Source organism: Sphaerodactylus townsendi, linkage group LG04, assembly GCF_021028975.2.
Source record: "Sphaerodactylus townsendi isolate TG3544 linkage group LG04, MPM_Stown_v2.3, whole genome shotgun sequence".
Taxonomy (NCBI): domain Eukaryota; kingdom Metazoa; phylum Chordata; class Lepidosauria; order Squamata; family Sphaerodactylidae; genus Sphaerodactylus; species Sphaerodactylus townsendi.
Genome location: NC_059428.1, coordinates 98,595,514 through 98,614,989, shown reverse-complemented (window position 1 = coordinate 98,614,989; position 19,476 = coordinate 98,595,514). Strand labels below are relative to the sequence as shown.

General features: G+C 39.3%; 1 long non-coding RNA gene across 2 annotated transcripts in view; it reads right to left on the bottom strand.

Moving 5' to 3' along the window:
- The window catches only part of LOC125431870, an 86,992-nt gene extending 69,787 nt beyond the window's left edge, over nt 1-17,205 (bottom strand). For both annotated transcript variants that reach the window (XR_007244349.1, XR_007244348.1), the window contains exon 1: nt 17,094-17,205. This is a non-coding gene — a long non-coding RNA (uncharacterized LOC125431870). The remainder of the gene's footprint in view (nt 1-17,093) is intronic.
- Nucleotides 17,206-19,476: the final 2,271 nt, after the last annotated feature.

The following is a 19,476-nucleotide window of genomic DNA, read 5'->3' as shown; positions in this document are numbered from 1 at the left end:
TTGAAAGCAGTTTAAAAGTGCATTATTCTGCATGTGCGGAATGAGCCTAAGAGACTAAAAATGCTTTGACAAATGTATATTAGTATATTAACAAAGATGTTTATGATATTTTCTTATAAATTAGACACTGAGAGATTAAATTTTCGTGTTTCTTTTGAGATAATTTCATGACACTAACATGCTGTAGGTTTAGAGACATTCCACTAAACTGGTTTTATCCCAACAGAAAAACACAACACAAATAAGATGTCCTGAGGATGGGAAAAAAGGCATTTAGAGGAGAAACTCCGCACAGCTTTTTTCCCCAAGACATCCTCAGGACACCTTATTTCAGCTCGAGCTGTCCTATTTTGAGCATGCAGAACTACAAGCCTTTTCTCCCTAAGTCATCTCCTCTTGTTGAGCAGATGCCAGAAGCTGAGAAGGTGTCTTATTTTTATTGCCTGATTGTTAAAACTCTCTTGTCAGTTTTTTCTGCTACTTGCGCCCGACATTTCATGATACTACAGGGATTCTCCATGCCTGCAGCTATTTGCTAAAGATTTTGCTGGGATGTCTGCTCTGCAGGCTCCGCTACTGGGCACCTTTTCAGTCTGAAAAGTACATGATTGTACTCAGCTTGTCCTACCGATTTCAGCAATATATAGTTGTCTCTTTTAAAAATTTTTGATGAGCTATCTTCAAACACATGCAGACACAATTTCAGAACCCATGCCAATTTTCATATCGTGTCTGAGGCCCCTTCTGCACGGGCAGAATACGGCGGCCTGGGGACAGCAAAAACGCCGTCCCCAGGGAGCCGTTCGCACAGGGGGCGCAGCTGCTTCGCAGCCGCGCCGTGCAAGCGGCATGAAGCCGCCGTTTTCCAACCTCACTTGCCCAGCGAGGTTTTTGGAAAATGGCGGCTTGGAGCCGCTGCCGTGCGAATGGCAGCGGTTCCACGGCGCCTTCCCTCCCCCCATGTCTGGGCGACCTACCTGTCCTGCGGCCCTCCAGCGCGTCGCCGAGCGGTTTGTTTATTTATTTGATTTGATTTATATCCCATCCTATTTCTGCAGGGCTCAGGGAGGGTCACAACACAAAAACTTAGTAACAATCATTAAAACTTTAAAATATAAAAATTTCCGGAGCTGTCGTGCAGGGCAGGGGGGCGTGTCCCCTGGCCTCAGCGACGTGCCGGAGTGCTGCAGGACAGGTGGGTTGCCCTGACAACGGCGCAGCTCTGCGCTGTCATCCCAGGAGGTTCTGGGACCGTTCATGCGAACGGTCCCAGAGGGGTCGGGTCAGCGTCATCTATGCCGACCCGACCCCTTCCACCGCCGTGCGGAAACGGCCTGAGTGTCTTTGAAGTCAGAGAAGGATTCACAACAATATCTAGTCATATATACTCTTCCTCAACAGTTAAAGAAAATTACTTCATTCACACAGTTTATTTATTTGATTTGATTTATATCCCATCCTATTTCTGCAGGGCTCAGGGAGGGTCACAACACAAAAACTTAGTAACAATCATTAAAACTTTAAAATATAAAAATTTCCAATACAAACAATGCATTCTAAGCACAGATAAGTCTTTCATTGCATTTGATGCTTCCCATTCTGTATCTATTAGATAATTCAGAACATAATTCAGGTCTAATGACTCTCTGGCCTCAAGCATAGACACTTGGTTTTCAAAACGTTTAGGCAAAGACCCCAGGATTACAGAAATCACATCTTCATTTTCCAAAACTTTTCCAGCTGCCCTGATTTGCACAAGCATATCAACTATCTATTTTAAATGCTCATTCAAATTGCCCCTTCTTTCATTCTTGCACTGTTAACTTCCGTTTCAGAAGTCTTATTTTCTTAACTGATTTTACACAGTATTTTTCTTCCAACAATACATAAATATAAATGTGCTATTTATATTTATATATTATTGTATATTGTTGTTTGCCTTTTTGGCCTTACTGTACACTGCTCAGAGCCCTCTGGGGGTTGGGCGGTATACGAAAATAAATAAATAAATAAAATAATAACTTTTTCAAAGATCATGAGCAGATTTGCAGCTCATAAGGCATTTTGAGACTTTTTTTGTTCAGTCGCATGGGATAGATTCTGAACAGCAAGAACATGCTTCATACAAAATTGCCAGATCAAAACATTTTGCTCATCCAAACAAAGGGGGGGGGACTTCTTGCCAGGGCATATTTGTTTGGAGGTTGTACTTTACTTAAGTTTGCTGAAACAGTTGTTGCTGGGTTAGAGGAACACACTGTGGCTTCTTCTTCTGATATCTTGCTTCTTTAGGAACTTCCTTTATCTAAGCAACTCACTTTGCATCACAGAGAAATGTATATGCAATGGAAACTTCTGGGCCCATAACCTTTTGTTGTACTGCAATGAATTAGCAGAGCAAATAGTAGGGCACAGATACAAGTGGGTTGTTTTGTAGAACATTACTAGATAACAAATGAATTTACACTAAGTATAGGAACAGCAAACTATATCTATGCAAGTGCTCAGTCTGGGTATCTTCTCAGTTTATATGTCACTGTGTGTCTGTCGCTCCTCCTTTACTGAAAAAAAGAAGCAGAGAGATCTTTCCAGAAGCTAATGTGATTCTAGGCATGTGACTTCAGCAGTTTACTCTTGCTTGACTAAATGAATCAGGCACTTGTAAAATCCTAACACAGACCTTCTTTGTTGTAGAATGCTCCATCTGGGTCCTAGCACCTACCTAACCCTGCTCCCCACATCTGTTTGAACATTTGGAAGTAAAAATACATGCTCTTGTATTAAAGTACAATGTCCAATAATGCACGAAGTAATAGTTTTGACAAAGGCAGTGTGTAAAAATGAATGATAATTTTCATATTCATTCAGGACTTTATTCTAATGCAGAAGCATACAATTTTCTCAACCACTGCCCCTCAATAACATATTTCTGTGAAACAAAGTATAGCAGCTATAGAGATGGGCAAGAAGGAGCCTCTGTACTTGTCACCTGCTTGTTTCTTCACCTTCCCACAAAGCAGCAACAACAACTCTCCTAGATGCCCAACCCCTTCTTCCCCCTCCAGGGCCCCTGGCAGCCAATAGGGCCCTCCAATAGGGACCCAGGAGCAGCTGAGGCACAATTCCCTTCTGGTAAATGCTCTGTGCATGCAGAGAATGTTTTTGTTTTGGGAGGTATTTAACCTTCCAATTTCAAAAAAAATATGTTAGACTTCTCTGAAAAGCTTTAGATTCTCACATCTGTAGAGAGAAATCTCCTTTCTCTCAATGTGGGCACAGTATCTAAATTTATCCATCCACAGACCTCCCCACACTTGAGAAATAGATATACTGATGATTCCAAGTGTTTTCTGAATAGTACAGAAGTGTAACATAAAATGACACTTTGCTTCCATATATGTCTTATTAAATTACGAAGAAAAAGAAATGACTTAGATACCTAAATACTCAATGGGAAGCAATCAAAATCCTCTCCCAGCTTGACCTTGCATACTTTTCTAAAAGCCACTCCAGAGAGTTGAGGGCCCAACATGGGTATATGATGTGGGTGATTTCCAGTGAAGAAAAATCAACAGCCTTTCAATGCATGAACTGGAGTGTCTCCTGCGATCAAATAGCAGCCTACTTATGGAGACCTTTAAGGTTTCTAAAGCAAGAGACATTTGAAGGTGGTTTGTCATTGCTTTTCTCTGCATAGTGACCTTGGTGGTCTCCCATCCAAATAGCACTGTCTCTGCTGAGCCTCTAAAATCTAATGAGATTGGGCTATCCTGGGCTATCTGGATTATTATTTGGAGTTTTTGGTAGATCACAATTTTACATTGTTCTATTAACCAATTCTACCATATGAAAATGTATTAATGACATTTTTATTTAAGGCCTTGGGTCTCTAGGTACTATTAATCAGCTTCTCTGGTATAATGCAATTAAAGTAAAAACTTTATAACTGTACTGCTACAGATTACTTATCCCTTCTATCTTTCTGAAAATATGCATTAAAAAGACTTCATATGATGATCTTACTCTGTAATTAGCTTCTTCCTGAATGCTGTAGTAAACAGTTTTAGAGTTTAAAAAATTCTATTCATAAACACTGCAGAATTTTTTTAAAGCAGATGACAGAGATTTTCACTAACATACTACACTATGACTCATCTTGTTTTGCTCACATCTCCCACTCGGGTTGCATTTTAAATCCTTCAAAAAACTACTGTTGCTGCTGCTTCCTAAGTTAATGAATATAGGTTATTGGGCTGTACAGTTAAAAGAACTTTACCAATATACAGCCAAAGAAAGAACTGACATTTGAAAATGTTTATGCAGCAGTTAATTTAGAAATCACTTTAACTGAAGCATGGAAAATAGAAAATGATTCTTCAAGAGAATAATCCAAACTTTAAAAAGTGAAAGTAAGTAATTTCATTTTCTTAAACAGCCTCATTTATGAAACAAGGAGAGTTTGATGTGAGAATCATAAAAAAGTGGCAGGAGTTAAACAATTCACAGGTACATTTAGATGCTGTAGATGCATCTTCTGAGGCAGGTAGGAACTACTGCTTTCAAATACTTTAGAGGCTCTATATGGATATCCAGTCTTTTCTGTGTTTCCAGTAGTTCCTGACTTATTTCCTGTGTTTCAGAATGGTTACTGGCAGGAATATTTTAGAACAGGCCACAGTCAAAAGGGGATATTACTGTCTCTTCATAGTCTGCTTCTGGTGTGTTGTCATTTGTCAGCTTTTCCTGTGCCAGGTAAAAAGTGTCTAGCATCTCCTGTAAGATTTCCTTGAGAAGCCCATTGCATTTCTTCAAACACTGTACTCTGACTTTTTGCCAGTACTGCAACCCCCCCACCCAAGGCTTGTAGACTGTCCTCTGCAATGATCTCCTCCTCAGTTTTTGTTCTTATCAGGTGAAGACTTAAAATTAATGATTTTTCTGCCTTGTTGTCGATATCATAAAAGATAGTTTTCCAAACTAGAGCCTTGCTGCCATTTTTCCTTTTAATTCTGCATTTATTTCCTCCATTAGGTTCCATAAATTTTTCTTCTATAGTTTTCTTGAGCACTTCTTCTGTGATTTTTTTGATTTTCTGACCCAGCTTCTCTTGCGAGTGTGATCATGTTGAAACAGTATTTATTTCTCCACCCCACCAAACACTTGACCCTTATCCACACCCTCATGTAGTTACCCAACCTTCTCCTCAAGCATATTCTTTTCCCCATCCTCCATTTTCAAAAGGATTTCAAAAATTATCTCTACCATGTCAAATTAGCGATATAATGTTCAGGCAGAGATACACACACAACCTAGTACATTGGATCAGCTTTGTCAGTTTTCTACAGAACATGCAATGGAATATTCGGACAGAGTAGACAAACAAGCAGGGTCAGTTTTTGATGGGGGAGGGTGGGCTCCTACATCACATCATGGCACAGACACTAACCAGGTCCATTGTATTAACTTTGTCAATTTTGTTCCTAATGAGTGATGTCGCATTAAGGCAAAGGTACTATGTGTCTGCAGTTAGAAGCAAATAAAACTGACAAGGGAATTTTCTTTTGCAGGAGGAAACTGAGAAGGGACTGCCAAAGTGTGTTACTGCAACTCTGATTTGGCTGAAAAATATGGTTCTTTATAGACGGTAGTTGAGTTATGTGTTTCTATCCCTTCAGGTAACGGTGCCTGCTCCAGTAGTTAGTTCGTTTTTGCTTCCATTGAATGCAAATATCTGGCCCTTATCCATGCCCAACCTCCCTTTCAGCCATTTTCTTCTCTCCTTTGTCCTGTTTCAAAAGGAATCTCTTTTTTTCTCTTTGTCATGTTAAACTAGTGATGTAACATTAAGGTTGAGAGTGATTCTGAAACTGAAAAGAGTTCAACTGAAAGTTGAAAAGAGTACTAGGAGTATTCGAATAATGCTGCAGTAATGATTGTGCATTACTGCAGATCAAATTTGATTGAAAATTTTCATTCTTTTAGCGGGAGGGGGTTACGTGTTTCTATTCCTTCAGGTAATGGTGCTTGCTCCAGGAGCTGTTTTAACATGCATTTTGGGTTGGTAGTTCTCAATAGTAGAAATAGAGGCTGAGACATTGCTGAATCATTGTTTCAAAATGTAGCTGTGCAGTAATGCTGGAGCATCTGCACTAATGAAAAAAAGTGAGAGGGTTTTTCTCCTACATCACAGATAACGTCACACCACCATCAGAAATAATACACTTCAGCAGTAATATATGGAACAAATGCAACTGAAGAGATAAGGTGGGCAGGACCCCCCCCCCCCGCCCCCCCCAAAAAAGCCAGGGTGTGTATATGTAAAGGAAGTGTGTGGAATGATTTTACAGAAAATGTTTCCAAGCACAGGTTGTGACCAATGGGAAAATCTGTGTTAAGGTGTGCGTTCAAAAAAGGCCCGGGTCATGGTTTGGACAAAACACTCAATGAACATCTTGAATGTCATCTGTTTCTACAGCTTCATCATCACACAGCGCACAAAAATAATGGCAACTCCAGCAACAATGTTTTACTGCACACTCACTAATGGCTGCTTTCTTGCTAAACGACTCACATATTAGTATCCTTCCTCTTTTTGTTTCATCAAAGGCCATATTGACATTATATGAGGGTTTTCGAGATTATTCAGTTCCCCAAATCGAGAGGAATATAGCAACCAGTCTTAATGAACTGCAAGGTTCGATCCTTTAGCAACATATCTAGTGGAATACTCCTCATGCTCTGGGCAAAATGCATGTCATCCTCCTAACTGCTTCTCCATTATCTTTATGGTGTAACATTTGCATGGAATAACGTTTTATTTCACCTGGCAATATGAACAATAGTTTCTTAGTTCAGAATTGTCATGATTGCTTGTGGGGACAGCAACTGCAAAGAAACTGATTCCACAGCTGGATCCCTTCTCACACTGAACTGGTTTCAAACACTGCAATTGCTACAAGTCAAACAATCCCGAAACAGAAAATTTGAATAATACAATTAGTCCCTTATTAAATTTCAAAATTTTGGCATGTTTTCATTTGGGTTTCAAAAAAATTCCTATATGAGAACAAATGTATTCATTTAAATTTATAACCTACCCTGTGTGGAAAACTCATGGTGGGTATCGATAGATTAAAAACAATTACTGGATTCCATTAAAATTCAAGTTAAGTATTACCAGCTAAGGACATCATAAATACTAAAGTACATCCTTCTGGCAGCTTAACCAAAGCCTCCTAAAACAGCCCCAAGTATTGTTTCAAAGTAAATGTTAAGAAGACAGGGAAAGGATGGCTATACTTACAGAATTCCCCTTAATAAAATACATCTAGGAATTAATGCAAAACACAATGCACAGTGAAGTCAACAGCATACATGCAAATCATTTCGTTTCTTCTTCCAGCACTGTATCGGAATGACAGCATCCACCTGTCGGAATGGGGTATGGACCTTTGGCTGCCCAGCACCAGATCTGCTTTGTGTGATTGGTTGTTGGCTTAGGAAGTTTTGGCGGGAATAAGGTGGCCTCGCTCTTTGGCAGGTTGCGCATGGGTACTGATCCATTCAGGGGAGGAGGAGCCTGTGTGTCGGCCCTCCCAACTTGGTGAGGGCCTCCATAAGAGACCTGGGGGGTGGAGTGAGCCTGTGAACCGCATGCCAGGCAGGGGCCGCTGGTGGCTCGCGCCCCCTCGCAGCAAGGGGAGTTCATCTAGAGGCCAGCGCCAGATGGCTCCCACTATCTTGATGCTCCGGGTTTTGGTGTTTTCCCCCATCCATCAGGCTGGGTGGAAGTTATTAGTGGGGGAAAGCAGACATGCTGCCCAGTGGTCACTGGGGGACAGCAGATATGCTGTCCAGTGCTGGATCCATCCCCTATGCCAGGGGTAGGGAACCTGCGGCTCTCCAGATGTTCAGGAACTACAATTCCCATCAGCCCCTACCAGCATGGCCAATTGGCCATGCTGACAGAGGCTGATGGGAATTGTAGTTCCTGAACATCTGGAGAGCCGCAGGTTCCCTACCCCTGCCCTATGCTGTGCCTCTGCTTCCTTTTGCCAGCACACTAATAAAAAAGTCTGTGGCCAAATTTTACCTACACAATGTGTCTCCTTCTGCACCCATGGACTGCTCCTCCCCTACTTGGACAGCAAAAGGAGTACCAGTAACTTTAAGCACAGATTCCCTCAACGGCTGCTATTGTTGTGACCCTGGCAACAATTAATTGGTCCCTTGATACCACTTGATTTGTGTGACTCATCTTGGCCTGGATGCTTGCTGCTGTTCAACAGCAGCCACTCAATAAAAGCCAGTGTTAGAGATTTAGAGTAGGGTTTGGGAGACCCAGAGTTGAATCCTCACCTTGCTACAGATGTTCACTAGGGCTCATTCCGCACACGCAGAATAATGCACTTTCAAGCTGCTTTCAGGGCTCTTTGAAGCTGTGCGGAATGGCAAAAACAGTTGTGAAAGCAGCTTGAAAGTGCATTATTTTGTGTGTGCGGAATGAGCGTAGGTGATTTTGGTCCATTCAAATACTTTTGGCCTAACAACAGGGTTAGTATGTGGATAAAAAGGACAGAAGGAGAATAATGTCAGCTTTTTTGGTTTTCATTGTTGAAAAAGGTGGGGCATAAATGAAGTAAATAAATAATTAAGGTAGGAGGTAGAGGAAGATAAAAGATGGGAGGCAGAAAAAGGTAGGCTGGTGAAAGGCTGGGAGGGACAGAATGAGACAGGGAAAGGGAAGAGGATATTGGAGTTGCTAGGAGGAGGGAAAGGGGAAATAGTGTGGGAAGGGGGATGTAGGGGAAAGAGAGGTGCCATCCCTCAATTCCTTGAGGTTTCCCTACCATGCAAATAGGCCAGGCCCAGAGGTTGGCACAACACAACAGGGCACAGTTTTCCCAAGTATAGGCTGTGGGGTGGGGGAGGGATGAGAACTGTAGACAGCAACTGGTAAAGGCAGATTGCTGTTTGGGAGGGACGGGAGATGGAAGCATGAAAAGTGGAGAAGCTATGAGAAATTTCAGGGAAGAGAAAGAAAAAATGGTGTGGGAGTGGGAAATTAGATGCCTCTTGCAAGTCTTTGTGTGTTCCCACATGCAGATATCTAATTCTGAATCAAAATAAGGCTGGGGACAGATGGTGGGCATTTTTCTAGAACCCTGGTAGAAGCCCCAGGTTTGCAGAAAAAATATGAAATGTTAAAAAAATAGGGAGGTTATATAAACCTTAAAATCACAGAAGCAATATCTGCTTCTTTAAGAAAGATGTGCCACTAAGATATCACAACCTGCAACCAACTTTGCTGAAGATGCAAGCCTCAGTTGTTGTCAGCACAAGGGATGGGATGGGAGAGAAAGATTCCCCCTGCACATCATCATGATTCCCTCTCCCTTGTTGATATTGTTCCCATCCTATGAAATAAAATAATTAGTTCACATGCTTAGCGTTTGCTCTGGTATGGCAGGTTTCATCAAAGGGTAGATTGCACTTTGGATCTGTTTCACTCATGTAAAATAAAATAAGAAAGTCACTATGCAAAAAGTTTACAGACACAGGAACAAACACATGAACCCACGTGTGAAATGAGAAGAAAATGGCACCATAGCTTGTAAGCATGCTTATGATTGTTAGGCCAAAGCATCAAACCAGCTCATGCTCCTTGAGTCAGTTGCTAATCATACTTGAATCCTTAGTATGCATGGCCAAGCTGTGAGGCAGCTCTGAATGTTCCTGCCCAATAGGCCTCAGACGCAAATCTCACAAAGGATGGTTAGAGATTAGTGTTTTACCACATAGCTGCATTTCATGTGCAGATGATGTACTTTTCCATGCAACAGGATAATGCACACGGCCAATTTACCAAGTAGTCACACGCATACTCTGGTCATTAAAAATGTGGCATAGGTACAACTTAACCATCTTCTTTATGATCCTGCCATGCCATGTAATATGGCAATAGGCACGTAGTAATATGTAGTACGTAGTAATACGTAGTAATACGTAGCAATAGGCACTTAAGCAGTTTTTCTCAGATATAACTTCCATTTTGGAGTTGCTAAAATGTAACTCCTGGATTGACTCTCAGGCAAGCATTCTTAGGACTGTAAGTTGTGTTACCAATGCATGCCCAAAGATAAGGACTAGCACTTTTTTTTAAAAAAAAAACACCCTTATTTTAAAATGATGGAATGAGAAAGGTGGGATTTCTAAACACAGTATTCATTAAGAAATGCCAATTTGATTTGCTTTGATTTCAGTAAAAGAAACCACATTCTTAAAAGACCAGATTTCCCTTATGCTATTTCTGTTCTATTGGTAAGTTTAAATAGATGCAGAGTTTTTATTCTATCTAGGAGCCTCAAAGATATGAAGAGTGTATACATTTACATCTTAGTTCTTATGTACCCAGTGGTGTGGGACCTGGCACAATAACAATTCTTCCTACTCCTCTGGAAAAATACAAAAAGTCCAGTTCATATAGGAGATGCCTATGCATGACTTTTCTCTAAATATCCATTATCCCAGGGCAGGGTTGATGCCGGCTTGTGAAGGAACAACAGCATGAAATCTTCATATGTGAAACGGGGCAATATGGATAGCAAAACTATAGCAGAGGCTCCAAATAATATGAGAACCAAGTTTTAAAAGTCCATCAGAATATCCTTTGCCTCTTGAAAAGGAATTGGATTCACACAAACACATCCTGGACATCATGGATGTTTCTACAACAGCATTTTATCACATGATACAGCAGGGTGAAGAACACACACTATGCTGTGGATGAAATGTGAAAGTGGAGTGGCCACATGATGTCATGGTGTGCAATTTGTCTTTAAACTATTCCCCAGTGCTGAGCTGTTTGTGGGAGTCTGCCGTATATTCTGGTAACGAGGACATATTTCTGTCCCGCATTCTTGCATGTGGCATAGAAATAGTTAACAAAAATGTTTGTTCATTTGCATTTTTGCATTTTCACCAACACAACTTCAGAGACCTGTCACAAAGAAGCACAACAGACTTTGGCAGAAAACCCAAGATATCGGTCAATCAAAAAGCAAAGCAATCAAAACATACATAGGCCATGCTGATCTTGCCAGACTGAGTAGCCCCATGGAGGACCACATGAACTATGCATATATTTTCCTCATCTCAAAACTATGCACATGGCTATTACAACATGTCATTGTGAAGGGACAAGGAACACCAAACACATCAGCAGCAGGATTTTGAGACTGAAGAACAGATGTGATTTTTTTTTTACAATGACAGGGAGCACAACCACATTCCCAAGAAAAACCATACCACGCCAAAACATAATATCTGAATCAAGCAATAGACAGTTACAGGAATAGCAAAAGTGATGTTCCCAAGAAGGCAGGGTAATTGCTGAGACAGACATGCAGAAATATTAAGCAATGTAGAAAACAAAGTTGGTTACTTATGGGAAGATTGCCATAGAGCAAACAAGGAAAACAGACCCATACTTTATTTATTACTTAAATAAATAGTTTGAACAGCTTGCATTTTTGTGCTCAGTTTTCTGACAATATAAATCCAGTTCCCCATCACTCCCTAATATCTATATTGTTTAGGGCTTTATATACTGTATGATTAGTTGGCAATGGTACTGTTCAATCTGTACTAATCTGTATGCATTTATATTGTCTGAGCAGTTCCCTAATTGGTTTCCATCCAAGTAATCCCACAGAGAATAAGGTTACATGCTGAAAAGGGCTGAGGTGAGAGAATGGTTAAAAGGGGAGTGCAAACTCTTTTCCTGTTCTGATTAAGAATGCGCTGCACATCTGCATTTTCTAAAAACATTTCTAAAACTGCCTCTCTGAATAAGTGGGAATTGTATACTAGCTCAGGAAGAAAGAGGATCATTTGTGACAGCTCCACCTATTTCTGTTTCATTCATGGCTTGATACTGTACATACGGAATTTTTGTGTGTGTGTAGGTTAAGAAATGTATTGAAAATAAGCACTTTTAAAACAAGGCATCAATTTTTATCTGAAAGTGTGTGAAACTAAACTGGGGGGAAATCTGTTTTTTGGTTAGAAAAATGCCCAACTTTGCTTTTTAAGTCAGATTTTTTTTTAGATATCATCAGGAGAAACTAAAAATTGGAGTTGACATACAATTTAAGCCAATGCCGTCAGTTACCATTTTAACCAGATAGGGTGGAGGAAGAGAAGATCGAATAGGTCTACTTGAACCCACAGGAATGGTCTGCTGAGATCTTTAAATGTTAGATCATGCTCTGCAGCACAAAATATCGCTACTCAGATGCTGACTTACTGAAAAGTAATGCAAAGGTTTCTGTTTACACTGAGAGAAACAGCACTATATGTCCATTAAAATAAAATATGATCTCAATGATGTATGAGGATTGTATTGTATTCAAAACAGGATGTCTCCAAAACCAATCAAATCAATGGCAGCTGTCATTCACAGCTTATATAAGATTTAAAAGAATTAAAGAGCATGAACTGTTTAGTCTTTTTTGGTAGACTGTTGGTCTTGCACTGCAAAAACAGTTCAAATACTCTATATATTCTTTGTCTGGACTATAAAATATATACAGTCTACGTTTATTGAATCCCATGAGTAAATGTGTGTGTTGTACAGGTGTGCTCTTGAGAATATAAGGTATTTTTGGCTTAAAATGCAGTATTCTTCCTATTACAATTATTGCAAATTGGAAAGGAATCATCATAAGCACCATATATTTGGAACTATGTTAATCTGGGTTGACAATACCCAGATACACACAACAGGATTTAGGATCAGACTACCAGAAACACAATGACAAAAAGTGTGAGAGAAAATTAAATGGGGGGGGGGGGGCAAGAGGAAAGAGTGTAGTCACTCTGAAATATATAAACTAAAAACTTAAATCCTTGCTGGAAACTGTTGTATACGTAACCTTACTTTAATATTCAGTGAACAATACAAAATGTCATTTCTGAAAATGCAGCTGTGATAACTATAAAAAAATTAGAAAATATTGTAAACATTACATTTTAACATTCATTTTGAACTCTCACAGGATGTGAGGATGAAGTTTTTTTGTAAACTCAAGTGTTGTAAACTCAACTCACTATTTCTGATGGCAGATTTTAATGAGATTTTTTTGGATGTCATGACACATTTGGGGAGGGTTTTTCCCCCATTATCATAAGTGTAAGAGGGAGGGTATGATCCCAGAATGCCTTTCCAGAAACTCAAATATGGGATCGATTGCATGGAACTTTGAATTGAATATTAATTACCATGTGAATAACCAAGTTTGTGTCTATATTTTAAGGACCAATGATATACTGGCCCACTAATCTTTTTTGAAAAAAGTAAATGGAAATAACTCTCATTGGTTTTAACAGACTTTCTGTTGAGGTAAAGATGCTCAGGATGACAGTCTAAGGCAGTTTCTTTTTTCTGTCCCTTGCCATGTTGGCAACACATCTTATGACACTGTACACTGCAGATAAACAACAGATAAAAACAAAATGCACTTCTTTTCAGCTACTCAGCTCAGAAATCCTTGCAACCAGGGTTGCTGCCTTGAGCAATATTTTAGCAGAAAGGGGTGACATCAATTTTGTAATGGAATTAAATAAATAAATCAAACTTCCATTATAGCCAAATAAACTCTGGTAAGATTAACTTTCTCTTATGATCAGTGAATGTTACTGTGTCCAAAATAACCCCTTAAATGCTTCTTATTAAAATATATTTATTTGAACAGATACTAAATAGACAAATCAGGCAGGGTTCCTTCATCAGGAAACTGATGAGATGGAAAGTCAATATAGTTAACCCTTTAAATGGCATTCAGCAGCTCATGGTGCCGAATCACTGGCAAAGCAAGCAATTAATTCCATTTGCAATGTTATAAGACCTTCCTGTGTATACTCAAGATGCAAACCATGCAGTTTTAAAGATATTACTAGTCCTACAAAACTAGCTGATAAATACAATGTATTGTATTTCTGTACAATGCATTTATATGTGTTACATTTCTAAAAGCTACAAAATCAAGTGGCTCACCGCCCCAACTTCAGAAATTGTATTTTGCACGCAAATTATTTTGCCAGTGAGACTCATTTCTTAGAAAGGGGGAAATCACAAAATACTTGCAGAACCTGAAAACATCTTGTAGTAATAGTTGAATATAAAGTCATGAGTCATTAAAATGTATAAATAATGGCTACTTCTGTATTGCTGCAGAAAATACAGAAATGTGGTGTATTTTTTTTTACAAAACAACCCATTTTAATAGGATATAAACTATCTACCAGTTTAATCAGATTAGTGTTGAGATTATTACCATGATTTAGCATCCTTCAATTCCCAGATGAAGGTTGCAGTTTTTAAATGTTTTATAAAATGGTCTAAACACATATGTTGATAGAATCCCATGTCCCTTTCAGTTGTTGTATCTATCATCTCTCAATATTGACATTAATATAAAAATAGTCTTCTCTCTCTTTTTTAATGGCCACAAGATTCTCAATATCTGCTTAAAGGGCTAATCCTTAGGTTCTTTTTGTACTCATATGATTCAAGAAAAATGAGGTATTATTGAGATAGGCAATTGCACAGTCCAAAGAGTTGCTATAGAGCCTTATTATCTTGCCATGCAAGAAAATGTAATATCTTTATTCAATCTACAATGTACACCAGACAATAAAGGAGTTCCACTCATCCTTAATTACAGGGAACAGTTTGAAATTTGCTACAGTTTTCAACTTTGACAATAACTGAGGAGTCCTTGTCATCATTCCGTTTCTTGTACACTTGCATGATTTCACTGTATGATTTCAAAACTTTTTAGTGTTCATTTCCCAGCCAATCAAGCAGACTTCAGGTATGCATTATTTAGAGTGAGGCGCTATCACATTAAGGATAATTTCTAGCAGGTTTGTCGTCAAAACTTCTGTTTACCCATCCAAAACTAGTTCTACTTTACAAATACTGATTATTATTGCTTCTGAGTACTCTTTTTAGATGTCCCTTTGCTTGGTCTGAGTTTAAAAGCACCCAAGCAAAACTTAAATGAGAAGAAACATAAAATAAAGAAGGTTTTGTTTCACCAAAAAGCTTTAAAGCTCAAGGACTGTTTAACTACTGTTACTTAGTTTATCTTGCATTTGAAGGGACTTCTCATTTAATTTACCAGTCTATAATAGGTAACTTTTTTTTTCAATGCAGTGTAAAGGTCATTATTATATGTAAGGAAAATTAAGCTGATGTTCTTGGTTGCCTTACAATTCTCTTAGTTCAACTACTCCAATAAATGAACATGTACAACAAGCCGAAGGGCTTTTTATTACAAATTTAATTCATTTCTCTAGACAACTGTGAAATTTGCCATTGACATTAGTCATTACCCCAAGGCGAACTAAAAGATGATCTCAGTTAATAAATGATCCTTAACAAGGAACGCTCCCTATCTTCTGTGATATTGGCATAGGCACTTTTTATTAATGCAGGGCTAGCTTCCTGCCAGAACACTAGCATTCACAACTATTTGGTATACTTGTTTCCTCTTCCTGCTCCCGATATTAATAATTATGCAACGGGATAATTAACAACACAAAGAGACAGTACTCTGAGCTTGCAGCTAGATTTTCAGCATGTTAACCTTCTGGGAAATAAAGAACAGAAGCAAAGAGTCTAGCCAAATAAACCAATGCAGTTTGATTTCACAGTGTGTAAAAGGGTAATTATCTGTGAAAAGTCTGACCCCAAGTAACAAAATTGAACAAATGTGCAGGAATTTTATTTTAAATAAAAGTCAGACTCTTTCAGACTGCAAAGTGCTGTGCTTAGATCACTTGCAAAACAGTTTGCAAGTACATCCTGTATGAATATGGGGGTAGATACATTTTATATCACTTAAGCGCTATGTACTAAGTATTGTATGCAAATGTATATTCATACGTAGATAGAAGCATCATATAATAACTGTTAACTAGCTAATCACAACACCTGTGCAACTATGGGAAGACAAACTTTCCCTCCACCTCCCCCCCCCCCCACAATTGCAATATAAACAACATAAAACTGGCATGTGGCAGAAGTAGGTTAAGTGCATATTGTTTACTGGAGACTGGGTACAATAAAATAAAGAAAATATTATCACTTCTTTACAGATCTATGTGTAATGTATTCTGATATAAGAATATTTATCCACCAAAAGTAATAACAAAACCACAATTTTTGTTGCAAGGGGGGAAAAAACAAATTGTATTTGCAAAAAGCAAACACATTACAGACTGTGTAAAAATACGATATTCCCATTTTCTAGTCAGAGTTCCAATTTATTGAAGTAACAGAGCAGAAAATGCACTGACAGCTGTTACATTTTATTGCGAATTAGTATATACGTTTTATATCCAGTGAGCAAATGCATGATACATTGTATTCCAGTAATTGCCACTGGCTTTCCAAATGGAAACTGAATGATCTTTCTGCAATTATACTCAGGAGAGTAAATGTAACAAACCACAGTTCTACGTTATAGCTCTTTAACAATGCAAAGGATCTGAGGCTTCCTTGGCATAAATAAATAAATAAAGGCATACATGAGGCCCCACCACAGATCAATTATCCATAAGTATGAGACCAGATAATGTGCTGATTTAAGTGGAGGTCTTGTATATCAGCAACTTGATGATTAATAAAAAGGCTGCTGAGAAAGATGCTGAAGTTTTCACCATTCTTCACTGTTCTCTCTCTCTTGTTTCCTCTCCTGCTCTCTCACTTTCTATTTTCCTCCCTGCTTCATTATGGGGAAGCAGAAACAGAACTGAGCATTTGGAAAAGTTTTCATTTCACACTGAAATTTGAGCGTTACTGCCTGTTCGATAAATACTCTTCCATTTAATGTTTTCTGTGTAGTACAGAAACAAACCCGCGTTACGCGCACACACACACAACACATTAACACAGAGTATTTCTAATGTCTGTTTGTTGCTACAGTTTATTGTCAGCATGGGGTTAGGATTATTCATTTAAAAGTACCCCTATTAAGAGAATGCATGAGAGGAAAAGAATACTTTTTTTTTCTTTCTGTACTAACCTTCATATCATATTTTAAACCTTTTCCTTGGGCAAGCAGTCCTCTGACAGCTTCTTCACCTTCATGCTGCACCGTCAAGCAGTCAGCAAAGCCAGCTGTCTCCTTCCCTCTAGTGGCTACCGGATCTATTTGCAACAAACCTAGAAAGCAAAGGGCCTGCAGCAGTCTACCTCAGGGGCATTTGTGTAATTTCTAAGCTTACAAGGAAAGAGGGAGGGAGGGAGGGAGGGACAGGGGAAACAGGAGTGGGGGGTGGGGAGGCAAGGAACAGTCCGGGCAGCCTATCACTGCAGCAAATAAAAATTATCAGTCATTTAAAACAATATGTTTGTGAGGACTACAACTTAATCAACACCAACCTGCTGACACAGATTTGCAATTTGAGCAGGTTATTAGTGATCGAATTAGCAGCATGTCACAACTTGTATCTGATTTATTAGAAGAACTGACTAATGCAAGAGGCCTATAAACAACACACAAGACATTTTTCAAAGCTTGCCGAGTGTAATAAAAGGCAGCTCCTGAAAAATGTAAAGAGCAGGCCTTCCTGAAACTGTATCTCTCTTGTATGCTGCAATGCCAGTGTGCACGTTTCTGTTTCAATTTCAATAAAATCAATCCACAGTTAGGGGAGAATGGAGTTTTTAGGAGAGCTAAAGGGGAGGGCATGTTACCAAAGTAATAGAAAGTTTCTAATGTTTATTTATTTTTCCATATTCTATTACAGCTTTTAAAATAGTACATCAGAACAAAAGGCAAGGCCAAAACCTGCTAATTATCACTTGAACTCTTCAAGCAATAAGAAAAGTGTGTCTAGAAGGAAAACAACAAGTAATACAACATTGTGTCAGGATCACAGTCTGCCATGCACATTATGGACCGACATTTCCTGTGCCTGTGACAAATGTCATGTTGATAATATAGATATCAGGTACAAGGGCTTTGATAGCTTGAGTGATTAAGCAATTCTGACAGGAAAGTAATGGATCTTTGCAGAGAGTTTTGACTTCATATCTCTGTAACTAGAATGGTAACTATCTGGCAAGGAATTTGCTGCGTTCATTTGAACTTTTCACATCTGACTTATCACAAATGATGATAATTTTAGCCTACATTCATAGGTCCAAGTAAATAATACCACACCTGTCATCAGACCAGACAGTCCCTATTGCCCAAAGAAAAGATACAGTCCCAGTTAATATTCTACACTACAAGAAAGTCAGGTTAGAAACTTGGACGGATAATTCAGATTTCCTCTGTGCCTCCAGAAATACAATCCAAATTATATAAAAAGTATCTATTAGCTCAGCTCCCATCTGGAAGCCGTAAAGATTGTCTGTTATTAGTATGCAACTGTACTATGCAGCCTCTTATTGCTTTGCCAAATTTTCCCTTCTTTCTCTCTTCTTCTTCTCCCTATTTAATAGGCACTCACGGAGGCTCTCTAAGGCATTTCTGCATGGTCCAAATATCCCGGGTTGAGCAAGAGAAATATCCCAATTTGGCCAAGAAGTTCGCACAGTTCCCAATTCTAAAACAGGTTTGTCCCATGATATTTCCCTCATCCCGGATTTTTCAAAAACCACTAAAATGTTGATCTTTCTCCAAAACCCCGCATTGAATCACTTCCGTGTGAAGGCCGTGGGAGCAAAACCAATTTATTTTCCCCACCCCATGCCTGATCTTGCGCCTTACATCATGCATTCCAGATCACTCTCACCAAGCACCACTCCATAGCCAAGCTGCAGCCAGCCCAGTTCTGCAGCTCCTAGATCATGTTCCCAACAGGATCAAGGGAGGAGAGGGATGGAGAAGCACCTGCCTGGAAGGATGCTCTCATTCCATGACAGCACCAAAGACCAGTCATATGTTATTTTGTATATCGGGGTGGGGTGGGGGGATGAGTGCCTCATGCTGTGGTTTCCTGTGCACTTTTAACTGTGGATGGGACATAGTGCTCTGCCCAGTGTTGGTCAAAAGTTTTTACTTTGTATAGCACAATGTGCTTGCCATGTTGCTGGCTACTTTCCAAAGCTAGAGAAAAGAAGTGTGTGTGTCCTGTTTGGTTTTCCTGCAGTTGCTGTGGATCCATCAATCGGAAGCATTGCCTTGGGGGGGTGGGGGGAGCCAATCAGAATGCAACACACCAGGATGTGTAAAAACAAAAAAAAACTGAGCTTGTGCAAAAGAAATTGGAGCATCTCCTCCCGGTCTTAACTCAATTCCTTCACAGAAATGGGTACCCATGCAAAAGGAGAAACAGGGATAAAATAGACCCAGATTGTAAGATACCGATTGTAACCCGGAATAATTGTGCCGTGTGGAAATGGCCTAAAACCAATTCAACAATTGGGCATCGTCTAGGTGAGGAAGCTCCAGAACA